Consider the following 14,155-nt stretch of genomic DNA (forward strand, 5'->3'; position numbering starts at 1 on the left):
CTTCTCTTTTATCTCTTTATATTCGGTAATGTCTCATTGAAGGCCCCAGAATGATCTACGCTTAATATTCAAACTTATGGCAGATCAAAGAAATCAAACCAGAACTTGTTTCAATATTCCCAACAGTTTGCAGTTTAGCAAGTTAGCTCTTATGCTAATAAGAGCGAAGAACTTAACACCAGGAAATAAAAGGGATCAGAGAAAGAAATGTTCACGAGAATGATTCTGGGAATGAAGAGGTTAACATACGAGGAGCTGTATCCAGAGATACCGGTCACATGACAGACGCACTGCCACCTGGCTGGTTGGAGGACACACCACACGTCAATCAACATTTGGTTTCCCCCCCCCCCCCAACTAATCAATGCGCACCTAAATTATTGGTCACCATAACTGGATTATCGCGCCCAGCCCCATGCTACAAAAGGTGAGACAGGTGCCTGGCTCGGTCTCTCTTACAGACCACCTCATTGAAGGTAAGTGCATTGATTTATGTTCGGGAAGGTCTATCGTTTGACCTGATAAGGGAGCCGCAGCTATCCAAGGTCAAGGGGGATAGCTGTTGTAGTGCTTTTCCCTTGTTCTTTGTTTGTGTAACTGTACCCTGTCCCCACACCACTTTTTGTGTATTGTACAGCCGACCCAACCTTCCCCACACATGTTAACCCTAAGCATTTTTTGTTAGAATATTGTAGTTGCTTGTGTTGACCCGACTTCCCCTTGTAAGTAAATTCCTTATTATTAAAACTGTGTGCGTCTGGTCCTCTACTGTTGAGACTCAAAGAACCAGTTATTTTCCATCACAACAGGAGCGTTTGGCAGCTTTGGGCCTGTATTCACTGGAATCTAGAAGAAAGCAGGGGGATCTCATTGAAACCTACCAAATGTTGAAAGGACTAAATAAGGTGGATGTGAAGAGAATGTTCCCTCTGGTGGGGGTATCCAGAACTAAAGGGTACTGACTCAAAATTGAGGGGTGACCTTTTATCACAGAAGTAAGGAGGATTTTTTTTGGTGAATCTGTGGAATGCTCTGCCACAGATCATAGTGGAAGCCCAGTCCATGGGTATATTCAAAGCAGAAGTTGACAGATTCCTGATTGGTCAGGGCATCAAGGAATAGGTAAGGGGGTAGGTGTATGGAGTTAAATGGGATCCGGAATCAGCCATGCTGAAATGGCATAGCAGACTCGATGGGCTGAATGGCCTAATTCTGCTCCTGTGTCTTATGGTCTGAATGCATTGGACTTGATAGCCTGTATTCTAGGGATCTGAAAGCAGTGGATGCAGAGATTGTGAGCAAATCTGAGAGGTGAAGAATATTCTCTCTTAGCTGAGCATGAGGAGAAATTTGTATGAAAGTTAATAAACACGTAAAGTAATGAAATAAGACGGCAGGTCGCTTGTTGCTCTTCATTGCAATGGGGTGCAATTACAAGTGTCAGGTAATTTTCTAGCAATTCTACAAGGCTTTTGTTGAGAGCACATTTATGACTGTTGGTCAGAAGGATACAGTAAATCTGTTTTAGAGTGTAATGACAGCTTCCTAGATTGATTCCTGGGATAAAAAGGATGTCCCATGCCAAAAGGACTTGTGTTGTCTCAGGTCAAAATATTCTGACCAGGTTGGTACCATGAAGGTCTCAATTGATCAGAGAGTCTAACACTTTGGGATATTGTCTCAGGAGAAACTTCATCACTCAGAGCATTGTGAATCTCTGGAATTTCTCCTCTAAACACCAGCTGGTGATGAGCTTTTGAGTACATTTAAGCTTGAGGTGGATACCTTTTGGGAATTTTAGACTATCAAAAGAAAGTGGGAAACCAACAGTGAAGTGCTACGTAGGAAAATGAATGATCAGCTTCTTGATCAAGTCACCCTCTTCTGCTCTTACTTCTGATATCCATTGTTCCTTTACAGCAGCTGCACGCTTCACATCAATTTTGAAAGTGAACGGACCAAAACAAGGAATCATAGAAAAGTACAGCACAGAAACAGGCCCTTTGGCCCATCTTGTCTCTGTTGAATCATTTAAACTGCCTACTTCAATTGAACAAATAATAAATTAGAAGAGATAACTAATGAGAGGAGATTTCCTAATTTGTGCTAACATCTCATGCCATAAACATAGAAAAGGTATAGTTTTCAAAATGTGTTACTATATTCCTGAAAACGACTTCTGGTGATTATTAAACGTTGCACCATGGTCAGACAGCTCCTTCGGTCTCAGCAGGAATCTTGCCGGCATCACTAGCTACAATTTTATTGAACTTCACATAATGAAAGTTCCAGAGGCCAATTCAAAAGCGCAACCACTAACACAACCTCAGTCTCACGTCACAAAGCTTCTAGACTCTATGGTTGCAATCAAAAAGCCATGACAAGATCCAAGTGACCTCAAAAATGCAGCCTCAATTGTTTGGATTCCACAAACTTGAAGCTTCTCTACAAAGGCGCTGAAGTTATACTTAATGAAGGACCACAGAAGCACACTTTAGATTAGTAGCTTTTGCTCTCCTCCCATCAGCAGCTTCGAGAAAAAAATCTAACCCTGTGATTTACATTCTTTAAGAAACAGGCTAAACCACACTGGTCAAATGAGAGTCTGGAAATTCATCCCACTGACCATCTGCTCTATGTCACATCCAGTGTTCTTGTCCATCGACTTGGATGAAATAGACCACTCGGCGCGGAAGATGCTAGCTGTCCTATAACCTATCTCCTTTGGATGAAACCCAATATCATTAACTTCATAGTAGCTTGGGTTCAAACTTAATTTCTGACCACAGCTCCAGTATATACAACAATTTCTATCAATTTCTCTCTTTCTTTTGTTCCGGCTCCGTAAACCTAAGTGACAATTGTACATGGAGGCTGTGAATGTTTGAAAGGACATCAAATGCCAAACCTCACTCTTATTCTGGGGGAAAAAAAATCAAAACGTGCATGATCTGTTGTGTTAGAGGGTCAGTATAAAATTAAATACTAAGAAACATCTGAATGATGGAAAGTTCATTCTCTTTCACCTCTCCTGTAATAGTTTAGTTACCAAGTACACTAAACTCAATTCAATCTCCTCTTTATTCAAGAATAATGATTTAAAACAGGAAGTTAACTGCAGGTAGTAACTGTTACTAGGGAAACCAGGAGCAAGTGAAAGACAGACAGTTCTTTATAAACTTGAACACACAAGGACAGATGAGAGACCAGCTCGTCTAAATAATGACAATGTGCTTGGCTTCATTTCTAAAATTAAGATAAAACAATGAAAGAAAAATAATGCTTCATAAAATATTCCCTTTCTTAGCGTCTGAGCTGCAACTTCAAATGGTTCAGTCTCCCAGTTCTCTTCTATGACTCATTGAAATCCGGCTAACCACAAGCTGGTGCTCAGCCAACAACGCAAGTTCTTTCTGTGCAATGCCTTTGAAGTGAAAGGGGGTGTGCATGGTTGTGCTGATAGCAAAGAACGATACTGAAAGAAAGTCTTTTCATCCCAGTAAGTTAAAGATTGATGGTTTTGTTATTTTTCTGTATAATTTCTAAAGCAATAGGCCCTGGCTCTTGTTAAAAGCTACATTTAAATTACTAATGATCTTTTATGGGTCACTGAAGTCAAATGTGAGCTTCAGTGCGTGCCTGCTCATAACTATGGCATGTGCAAACAAACAATATGTTTCAAATACAATAGACTGTGGAAGGTGTTGGTCAGAGGACATTGAAGCCCACTTGAACCCAAATCATTTTCATTGCCATCGTTATTAAGGCACCTTTTGTGTGAATATCATGAACTTTTATAGATGAGTCAATTATTTTGAGAGAATGTTAATTGGGCAACACCCACTTGTTTTCCAGGCATTTGCAGCAGCCCTGTAAATTCTAGCCTCCTGCACTTGTTCATTGGGATCTGTTTATGACAATACATTGGTACTTCATATTTTGGGGGGGGGGGGATTGGAGTTCTGAAGCTCAGAGAAAGAAAGGATGTACTCCTGACGTGGCCATCTGCACTCGACCTGAGAGCTGTAAACTTAGACATAAGCACTAGCCTCCGCAGTATCCAGGACATCCTCCAGGGGCGATGCCTCAAAAAGACAGCATCTATCATTAAAGACCCCCATCGCCCAGGTCTTGCCGCCTTCTCATTGCTACCATCAGGGAGGAGGTACAGAAGCTTGAAGGCACACTCAATGACCCAGGGACAGCTTCTGCCCCTCTGCCAACTAATTTCTGAATGAACATTGAACCCATGAAGACTACTTCATTACTTTTTAATTTCTATTTTTGCACTATTTATTTAAATTAACTTTATATATATGTTTGTGTATATATATATTCATATATAATATATACACACACACATTTACTGTAATCCACAGTTTTTTTATTATCATGTATTGCAAAGTAGTGCTGACTCAAAATCAGCAAATTTCATGACAAATGCCGGTGATATTAAACTTGATTCTGATTCTGATTCTAAAATGTACTATCCATAAGAAGACTGTTTTAGATCTGCAATTTGAATGCATCACAATACAATTAATAGTGAGAATTATGCTTGCACAGTGGACTTTCTGAAAGGCTGACACTCAAGCTGAAGCCACACAAGAGTTTATCACTGTGATAGTGAATCATACTGGCAGGGATAACGGGGTGAATTGTGTTGGATCTGGCCCACTGCCTGGACTTGATGCCAGCAGTCGTCGCCTGCCCTCATATAACTGGGCCAGATACAGAGGGCTGTCCGAACTGTGTCTCCTTCCTCAGTTGGGTGAAGTGAAGCCTCAGACACCATACCCTTGCGACCCCACCCTTAGACAGCCCTGACAGTTGTCGACAGGAGACACGGCTGGGGATGGAGCTGTTCTCCTGTTAAAGCTGGGAGGGTTAATGCACAAAAGCATTAGTTTTAAACATTACTAAATTCCTGCGATGATTAAAAATTTGTTATTTAAAAATAAGTCAAGGCAAAGCACTTTCAAATAGTAAGAAGCAATCAAAAACATTCACAGAAAATCGGCTTTAACAATGACACGTAGCTTTTCCCAACTAATTTTCAAGCTGGAAATGAACATAGAAACATAGAAAACCTACAGCACAATACAGGCCCTTCGGCCCACAAAGTTGTGTTGAACATGTCCTTACCTTAGAAATTACTAGGCTTGCTCATAGCTCTCTATTTTTCTAAGCTCCATGTACCTATCCAAAAGTCTCTTAAAAGACCTTCCACCACCATTGCTGGCAGCCCATTCTACACACTCACCACACTCTGTGTTTTAAAAAAAACAACTTACCCCTGACACCTTCTCTGTACCTACTCCCCAGCACCTTAAACCTGTGTCCTCTTGTGACAACCATTTCAGCCCTGGGTAAAAGCCTCCGACTATCCACATGATCAATGCCTCTCATCATTTCATTCATCTCTATCAGGACACCTCTCATCCTTCGTCACTCCAAGGAGAAAAGGCCAAGTTCACTCAACCTATTTTCATAAGGCATGCTCCCCAAACCAGGAAATATCCTTGTAAATCTCCTCTGTACCCTTTCTATGGCTTCCACATCCTTCCTGTAGTCAGGCGACCAGAACTGAGCACAGTACTCCAAATGGGGTCTGACCAGGGTCCTATATAGCTGTAACATTACCTCTCGGCTCCTAAATTCAATTCCACGATTGATGAAGGCCAATACACTGTATGCCTTCTTAACCACAGAGTTAAACTGTGCAGCTGCTTTGAGCTTCCTATGGACTCAGACCCCAAGATCTCTTTGATGCTTCAGTCAAGAATCTTACCATTAATACTATATTCTGGCATCATATTTGACCTACCAAAATTAATCACTTCACATTTATCTGGGTTGAACTCCATCTGCCACCTCTCAGCACAGTTTTGCATCCTATCAATGTCCCGCTGTAACCTCTGACAGCCCTCCAGACTATCCACAACACCTCCAACATTTGTGTCATCAGCAAACTTACTAACCCATCCCTCCACCTCCTCATCCAGGTCACTTATAAAAATTACGAAGAGTAAGGGTCCCAGAACAGATCCCTGAGGCACTCCATTGGTGACTGATCTCCATGCAGAATATGACCCATCTACAACCACTCTTTGCCTTCCGTGGGCAAGCCAGTTCTGGATCCGCAGAGCAATGTGCCGTTGGATCCTATGCCTCCTTACTTTCTCAATAAGCCTTGCATTGGGTAGCTTATCAAATGCCTTGCTAAAATTCATATACATTATGTCTACTGCTCTTCCTTCAATCTGTTTAGTCACATCCTCAAAAAATTCAATCAGGCTCATAAGGCACAACCTGCCCTTGACAAAGCCATGCTGACTATTCCTAATCATATTGTACCTCTCTAAAAGTTCATAAATCCTGCCTCTCAGGATCTTCGTCATCAACTTACCAACCACTGAAGTAAGACTCACTGGTCTATAATTTTCTGGTCCATGTCTACTCCCTTTCTTGAATAAAGGAACAACATCCACAACCCTCCAATCCTCCGGAACCTCTCCCGTCCCCATTGATGACGCAAAGATCATTGCCAGAGGCTCAGCATTCTCCTCCCTCACCTCCCACAGTAGCCTGGGGTACATCTCATCCGGTCCTGGTTACTTATCCAACTTGATGCTTTCCAAAAACTCCAGCACATCCTTTCTCTTAATATCTACATGCTCAAGCTCTTCGGTCTTCTGCAAGTCATCACTACAATCACCAAGATCCTTTTTCATAGTGAATACTAAGGTAAGGTATTCATTAAATACCTCTGCTATTTCTTTATGTTCCATATACACTTTCCCACTCTCACACTTGATGAATCCTATTCTTCAACACCTTATCCCTTTGTTATTCACATACTTGTAGAATGCCTTGGGGTTTTCCTTAATCCTGCCCGCCAAGGTCTTCTAATGACCCTTTCTGGCTTTTCTAATTTCCTTTTTAAGCTCCTTCCTGTTAGCCTTATAATCTTCTAGATCTCTAACATTACCTAGCTCTCTGAACCTTTTGTAAGCTTTTCTTTTCTTCTTGACTAGATTTATTACAGCCTTTGTACACCACGGTTCCTGTACCCTACCATAACTTCCCTGTCTCATTGGAATGTACCTATGCAGAATTCCACACAAATAGCCCCTGAACATTTGCCACATTTCTTCCGTACTTTCCCTGAAAACATCTGTTCCCAATTTAAGCTTCCAATTTCCTGCCTGATAGCCTCATAATTCCCCTTACTCCAATTCAACACTTTTCTAACTTGTCTGTTCCTATCTCCAATGCTATTGTAAAGGAGACAGAATTATGATCATTATCTCCAAAATGCTCTCCCACTGAAAGGTTTGACACCTGACCAGGTTAATTTCCCAATATCAAATCAAGTACAGCCTCTCCTCTCCTCTTATCTACATATTATGTGAAGACATCTTCCTGAACACATCTAACAAACTCCACCCCATCTAAACCCTTTGCTCTAGGGAGATGCCAGTCAATATTTGAGAAATTAAAATCTCCCATCATGACAACTCTGTTATTATTACACCTTTCCAGGATCTGTTTCCCTATCTGCTCCTCAATACCCCTGTTACTATTGGGCGGCCTATAAAAAAACCCCGGTAAAGTTATTGACCCCTTCCTCGTCCTAACCTCTACCCACAGAGACTCCGTAGACAATCCCTCCATGGCGTCCACCTTTTCCACAGCCGTGACACTATCTCTGATCAACAGTGCCACGCCCCCACCTCTTTTGCCTCCCTCCCTCCCTGTCCTTTCTGAAACATCTAAAGCCTGGCACTCCAAACGTTCAGCTGTGTGGTACTTCAGCTCCTCGATCAAGAGTGCAGAGGCAGAATTCCTCACACGTAGCAGGGTGACACAAGCTTAGTGGTTAGCACAACGCTTCACAAAAAAAGCTACAGGGGTTCAATTCCCGCTGGTGCCTGTAAAAAGTTTGTACATTCTCCTCGGGACTGCGTGGGTTTCCTCCCAGAGTCCAAAGTCATACCGGTTGGTGGGTTAATTGGTCATGGTCAGTTGTTCAGTAATTAGGCTGGGATGAAATTGGGATAGTGCTGAGTGGTGGAACTTCGAAAGGCTGGAAGGGAAGGGCATATTCTGTGCTGTTTCTGAATAAATAAATTAAAATATTGATGATAGGCAGAACAATACAGACCAATAGATCCAAGAGGAATATGTTGGACTGACATCAGAATGAAATTATTGAGAAGTTGAGAGTTCTTTTACTGCTAGTTCTGTCAGCTTTGGTTATGCTAATGTTACCATCAATGTGCTAGGAATTCATCCTAACATATTGATGGTAACTTTAGAATCACCTAAACTGAGAGAAATTAATTGCTGTTCAAGCCTCCTAAAGATCAGTTTTGTATAACTTATCCATGGTTATTAGCAATCTTTTTCACAGACAGACACACTTTTGATGCCAAAATTTCATAATGATTTGCCCAGATACTTAAAACAGGCGGTGGAATTCTGAATTGGAATGGGATTTCAAATTACGTTATGGTCAAAACTAGACAAAATAATCGTATGAGATGTGATTGCAAGAGCAATGAATTTCAACCATGAAATCATGGGGTACAGTAGCACTATGCTATTCTATTGGACTGGTAGTCCGAGGCCTGCAGCAGTGATTCAGAGAAAAGAGTTAAATCCCACTTTGGAAGCTGGGAAAGTAACTGCATAGAATCTGGAATTACATACATACAGAGTTGCATACTATACATACTATACATACATATACTATATGTGGAATGACATACAGGTCCACATTTCTTTTGCTCTTCACTCAACACTGGAACATTTGGACAGCAAAAGTGCATACTGTGCATATAAAAAGTAATCACCCCACTTGAAAGTTTTCATGTTTTATTTTTTTACAACATTGAATCACAGTGGATTTAATTTGGCTTTTTGACACCTATCAATGGATAAGATTCTTTCATGTCAAAGTGAAAACAAATTTCTAAAATTTGCTCTAAATTTATTACAATTATTAACCCGAGCAACCTGTTCATATTCTTTACCTTCACAGTATGGTCTGGGTCTGGCCCAAGAACCCCCTCATAACTAGAGTCTATACCAAATTTTGAACCACAGATCTATTTAGAATGTGTAAAAAGCCTATCTGACATTAATAAATGGGTGATCAATCCTTAATTAATGTTTCAGAGATCTAAAATCTATTTCAATAGATACGGGTCAAATCTGACCCAGAACAGCATCAATGTACAAAAATATAAAGTTTTTAAGTATTTTCATTTTTGCACATTTTGGGTCACTTTAGGAAAAGTCATCAAATTTTGGCTAAAAAAAATGGCATTTGGAGTGATTTTACTGCTATCATATATCAAAGTGGGTCAAATTTGACCTGAACAGTATGTAAGGATTAAATACAAGATAATAGATTGCATAATTACTCACCTCCTTCAAGTCAGTATTTAGTAGATGCACCATTGGCAGCAATTCCAGCCTTGAGACTGTGTGGATAAGTCAGCTTTGCACATCTGAACACACTGATTTTTCCATATTATTCTTTACAAAACTGCTCAATCTTTGTCAGATTGCACAGGGATCATGAGTGGACAGTCCTTTTCAAGTGCAGCCACAAATTCTCAATTGGATTGAGGTCTGGACTCTGACTTGGCCACTACAGGACATTAACTTTGTTGTTTTTAAGCCAATCCTGTGTAGCTTTGGCTTTATGCTTGGGGTCATTGTCTTGCTGGAAAACAAATCTTCTCCCAAGTCACAGTTCTCTTGCAGACTGCATCAGGTTTTCCCTAGGATTTCCCTGGATTTTGCCACATACATTTTACTCTCTTCCTTCACAAGCCTTCCAGGGCCTGCTGCAGTGAAGCATCCCCACAGCATGATGCAGCCACCACCGTGCTTCACGGTAGAGATGGTGTGTTTTTGATGATGTGTGGTGTTTGGCTTATACCAAACAGTGTTAGATCTGATGGCCAAAAAGCTTAACTTTGGTTTATTCAGAACCTTCTTTCAGCTGACTTGTGAGTCTCCCACATGCCTTCTGGCCAATTCTAGCTGAGATTTTGTATGAGTGTTTCTCAACAATGGCTTTCTGTTTGCCACTCTCCCATAAAGCTGTGACTGGTGAAGCACCCGGGCAACAGTTGTTGTAAGCGCAGTCTCTCCCATCTTGAACACTGAAACTAGTAACTCCTTCAGAGATGTCATCGCTCTCTTGGTGGCCTCTCTCACTAGTCTCCTTCTTGCATGGTCGCTCAGTTTTTGAGGACAGCCTGCTCGAGGCAGATTTACAGCTGTGCCGTATTCTTTCCATTTCTTGATGATTGATTTAACTGTACTCCAAGGGATATTCGGTGACTTGGAAATTTTATTGTATCCATCTTTTGAATTGTGCTTTTCAATAACCTTTTCAGGGCATTGTTTGGAGTATTCTTTTGTCTTCATGGTGTAGTTTTTGCCAGGGTACTTATTCACCATCAGTTAGACCTTCCAGATACAGGTTTATTTTTACTACAATCAATTGAAATACCTTGACTCAACATAGGTGTATATATAGCTAGGACATCTTAAATAATTATGTGACTTCAAAAACCAATTGGCTGCACCAGTGATGATTTGGCATTTCATATTATAGGGGGTGAATACTTGTCCACACAGACTCAAGACTGGAATTGCTGCCAAAAGTGCATCTACAAAATACTAACTTGAAGGGGGTGAGTAATCAATTATTTAATGTTTTATATTTAGATTACTTTGTAGAGACCTGTTTTCAGTTTGATATGAAAGAATCTTATTCTGCTGGTCAATGTCAAAAAAGCCAAGTTAAATCCACTGTGATTCAATGTCGTAAAACAATAAAACATGAAGACTTCCAAGGCTGGGGGTTGAGTACAGCCGGATCCTCTTGATAGATTACAGCTCAGTATTCAATACTGAATACCCTCAAAACTAAACAATAAACTTCAAGCCCTTGGCCTCAAAACTGCCTTGTGTGATTGGACTCTCTTGCAGACCTCAATCAATTTGGATTGGCAACAACATCGCCTCCACGATCTTCACCAGTATGGGTGCACTACAAGGCTGCATGCATAGCCCCCTGCTCTAATTGTTTTACGCTTATGACTGTGTGGCTAAGCACAGCGTTAATGGCATATTTAAGTTTGTCGTTGGCTGAATCAAAGGTGGTGATAAATCAGCATATAAGAAGGAGATTTAAAATTTGGGGGAGTGGTGCCACAACAACAACTTTTCACTCGATGTCAGCCAGACCAAAGAGCTTGTTATTGATTTCAGGAGGAGAAAACCAAAGGCCTACCGGCCAGTTCTCATTGTGGGATCATAGGTGGAGGGTGTCATTCCTCAGTGTTATTTCAGAGGACCTGACCTGGTCCTAGTACGTAAGAGCAATAATGAAGGCTTGCAGAACCTCTACTTTCTTAGTAGCGTGTGAAGATTTGGCATGTCATCTAAAACTTCGACAAACTTCTACAGATGTGTGATTGACTGGCTGCGTCACAGTCTGGTGTGGAAGCACCAATGCCCTTGAATGGAAAATCCTACTAAAAGTAATGGATGCAGCCCGGTCCATCAAGGGTAAAGCCCTCCCCACAATGGAGCACTTCTACACAGAGCAGCATCCTTTATCAGAGACCCTCACTACCCAGGACATGATCTTTTCCTGCTGCTGCCTTCAGGAAGAAGGTCCAGGAGCCTCAGGACCCATGCCACCAGGGTCAGGAACAATTCTTACCCCCTCAACCATCTTGAACCAGTGGGACAACTGCACATAACTTCACTCAGCCCATCACTGAAATGTTCCCACCAACTGTGGACTTACTTTCAACAACTCCTTGTCTCATTTTTCTCTCTTTGTTGCTTTTTTAAAAATTTATTATTCTTATCCCTGTTTTTCTTTTGCATTTGCACAATCTCTTGTCTTTTGCACATTGATTGCCTGTCCATCCTGTTGTGCGCCGTCTTTTATCGATTCTATCATGGTTCTTGGATTTACCAAGCATGCCCGCAAGAAAGGGAATCCGAGGATTTGCATATTGTGAGATATGTATCCTTTGCTAGTAAATTTACTTTGAACTTTGAATTGAAAGGGTACCTAGTCTCAAAAGAGAAATCTATGAAACGTTTAAAACATTCATTTTAAGAAAAAGGCAATTGGTTCATTAATGTTCTTCAGGAATGGAAATTTGCTGTGGAAGTATCTGAATGAGAAGTACCAGCTGCAAGCATTTCCTGTGAATGAATGAACTTAGAGGAGCATGTTAGTAGTGTACCAGCAAAGTTCATTGCACTGATGAGACTAAAAGCATATTTGACACTAATCAGTGGGCATGAATTTCTAAATAGAAGACTCCTTTAAAATTAATAACGCTTCGGTTTTCTGTTCCGGCTCACCAATTTATAGGTCCACATCTGTTACTAATGTCTGACCTAGAGTAAGCTAGTTTGATTGCTTTACCACACTTACCCAGCACAGAATTTTTAAATCACTAATTACCTTGAAATTAAATATGTGTGTGCAATGCGATATTAAAAGCAGGACGCTGGTTAATCCATTATAATAAAATATCTTACAGCCAGTCAAAGAAAGCCTAGAGTCTTTTTTTTTAAAGAAGTCAGAATTGGAACATGTACGTTTGTTTAATATGTATCAATAAGTGTTTAATATAAGTGGTATAGAAAAAAAGAGTATCAACCAACTCATTTTAAGTAATGTGATAATGAGCAAACAACCTTGAAGCTCCCTGCAGATCTCTGCATTCCTCTCCATCTATCCTTACCTATCCATCGCCTCCCTCTGGTGCTCCCCCACCCCCACTTCCCTTTCTTCTATGGCCTTCGGTCCTCTCCTATCAGGTTCTCTCTCCTCCAACCACTTATCCCTTTCACCAATCAACTTCCCAGCTCATTTCTTCACCGCTTCCCCTCTCCCAGATTCACCTAACACCTACTTCTTCCTCCCCTCCTTCCCCACCCCTCACCTTCTTACTCTGACTTCTCATCCTTTCTGATGAAGCATCTCAGCCCGAAACATCAACTGTTTACTCTTTTCCACAGATGCTGCCTGGCCTGCTGAGTTCCTCCAGCATTTTGTGTGTGTTGCTCGGATTTCCAGCATCTGCAGATGTTCTCTCTCTCTCTCTCTCTCTGTCTGTCTCTCTCTCTCTCTCTCTCTCCATTTATCACCATGAGTAGAAGGTCCTCCAAAATATGTTTGCCTCCAACTCAATATTGCTGCTATGAGTATTACAATCCTGCAGGATGGATACGTAGCAAGCACCTACTTCAAAAAAGAAAAACTGTCAGAAGGAAAATTCTTGAGAATTCAGCTTCTGGACAAGCTGGCAGAGAGCCAAAGCATTTCAATCCACGAAGGTCAGATGCTGCTGTGGTAACAGTCCGCATCCCACAACAGGAACAAAAAGTAACAAGAGTCGGGCAAAATTGGCCAGGGATACTTTCCATCACTTGAACACAAAGACATGACATGCATCCCCTTTAACCTTTACGCTGGGCTTTTGTTTTGAGGTCAAACCACTGAATATAAAGCGACTCTACTGCCTTCTGTGCCCACCCCACCGCAGCTCGATGGAGGGTGAATTTTCCCAGTGGGTTTTCACAGGAATCAGTAACTTGGAGCATTATTCAGGGCTGACGTTCAGGGTGCTGTTTGAATAATTACATTCCTACTGTCGCCTATCATGAGGTAGATAGCTACTACTGCCAGCATTCTACTGAATTAACAAAACTTGCGCAAGACATACTTGAACCCGCATGCTCTTCCAATGGGATGTTCACGTTCTGTGAATTTATTGCTGAATCGAATGGAACTTCACTGTCCAAGTCTTCACACAAATAGATATTTACAAAGCACTCAGGACAATGCTTACCGCAAAGGCCAAGCAATCTTTAATATTACATGCAAATAACTAGGAATCTCATTGTCATTCATACTTAGAACTTGAGACTCAGTCCTCGAGTCTCAGTAAGCTTAAAGATTTGCTGTATCTAATTGTTTATTTGATGTTGGACGATTCAGGAATGTATGTAACTATAAGATGAAGGAACACATACCAATCCTCATAGAGGGATCAGAAGTGGAGAGAGTGAGCAGCTTCAAGTTCCTGGGTATCAA

The 14,155-nt window shown here is 41.2% G+C and overlaps 1 long non-coding RNA gene across 1 annotated transcript in view; it reads left to right on the forward strand.

Moving 5' to 3' along the window:
* The first annotated feature begins 357 nt into the window (after positions 1–357).
* The window catches only part of LOC132404162 (uncharacterized), a 115,641-nt gene continuing 101,843 nt past the window's right edge, over positions 358–14,155 (forward strand). Inside the window, exons 1-2 of the long non-coding RNA XR_009515437.1 lie at positions 358–476; positions 10,640–10,718. This is a non-coding gene — a long non-coding RNA (uncharacterized LOC132404162). The remainder of the gene's footprint in view (positions 477–10,639; positions 10,719–14,155) is intronic.

The sequence above is a fragment of the Hypanus sabinus genome, chromosome 13 (assembly GCF_030144855.1).
Source record: "Hypanus sabinus isolate sHypSab1 chromosome 13, sHypSab1.hap1, whole genome shotgun sequence".
In the NCBI taxonomy this organism is placed as follows: domain Eukaryota; kingdom Metazoa; phylum Chordata; class Chondrichthyes; order Myliobatiformes; family Dasyatidae; genus Hypanus; species Hypanus sabinus.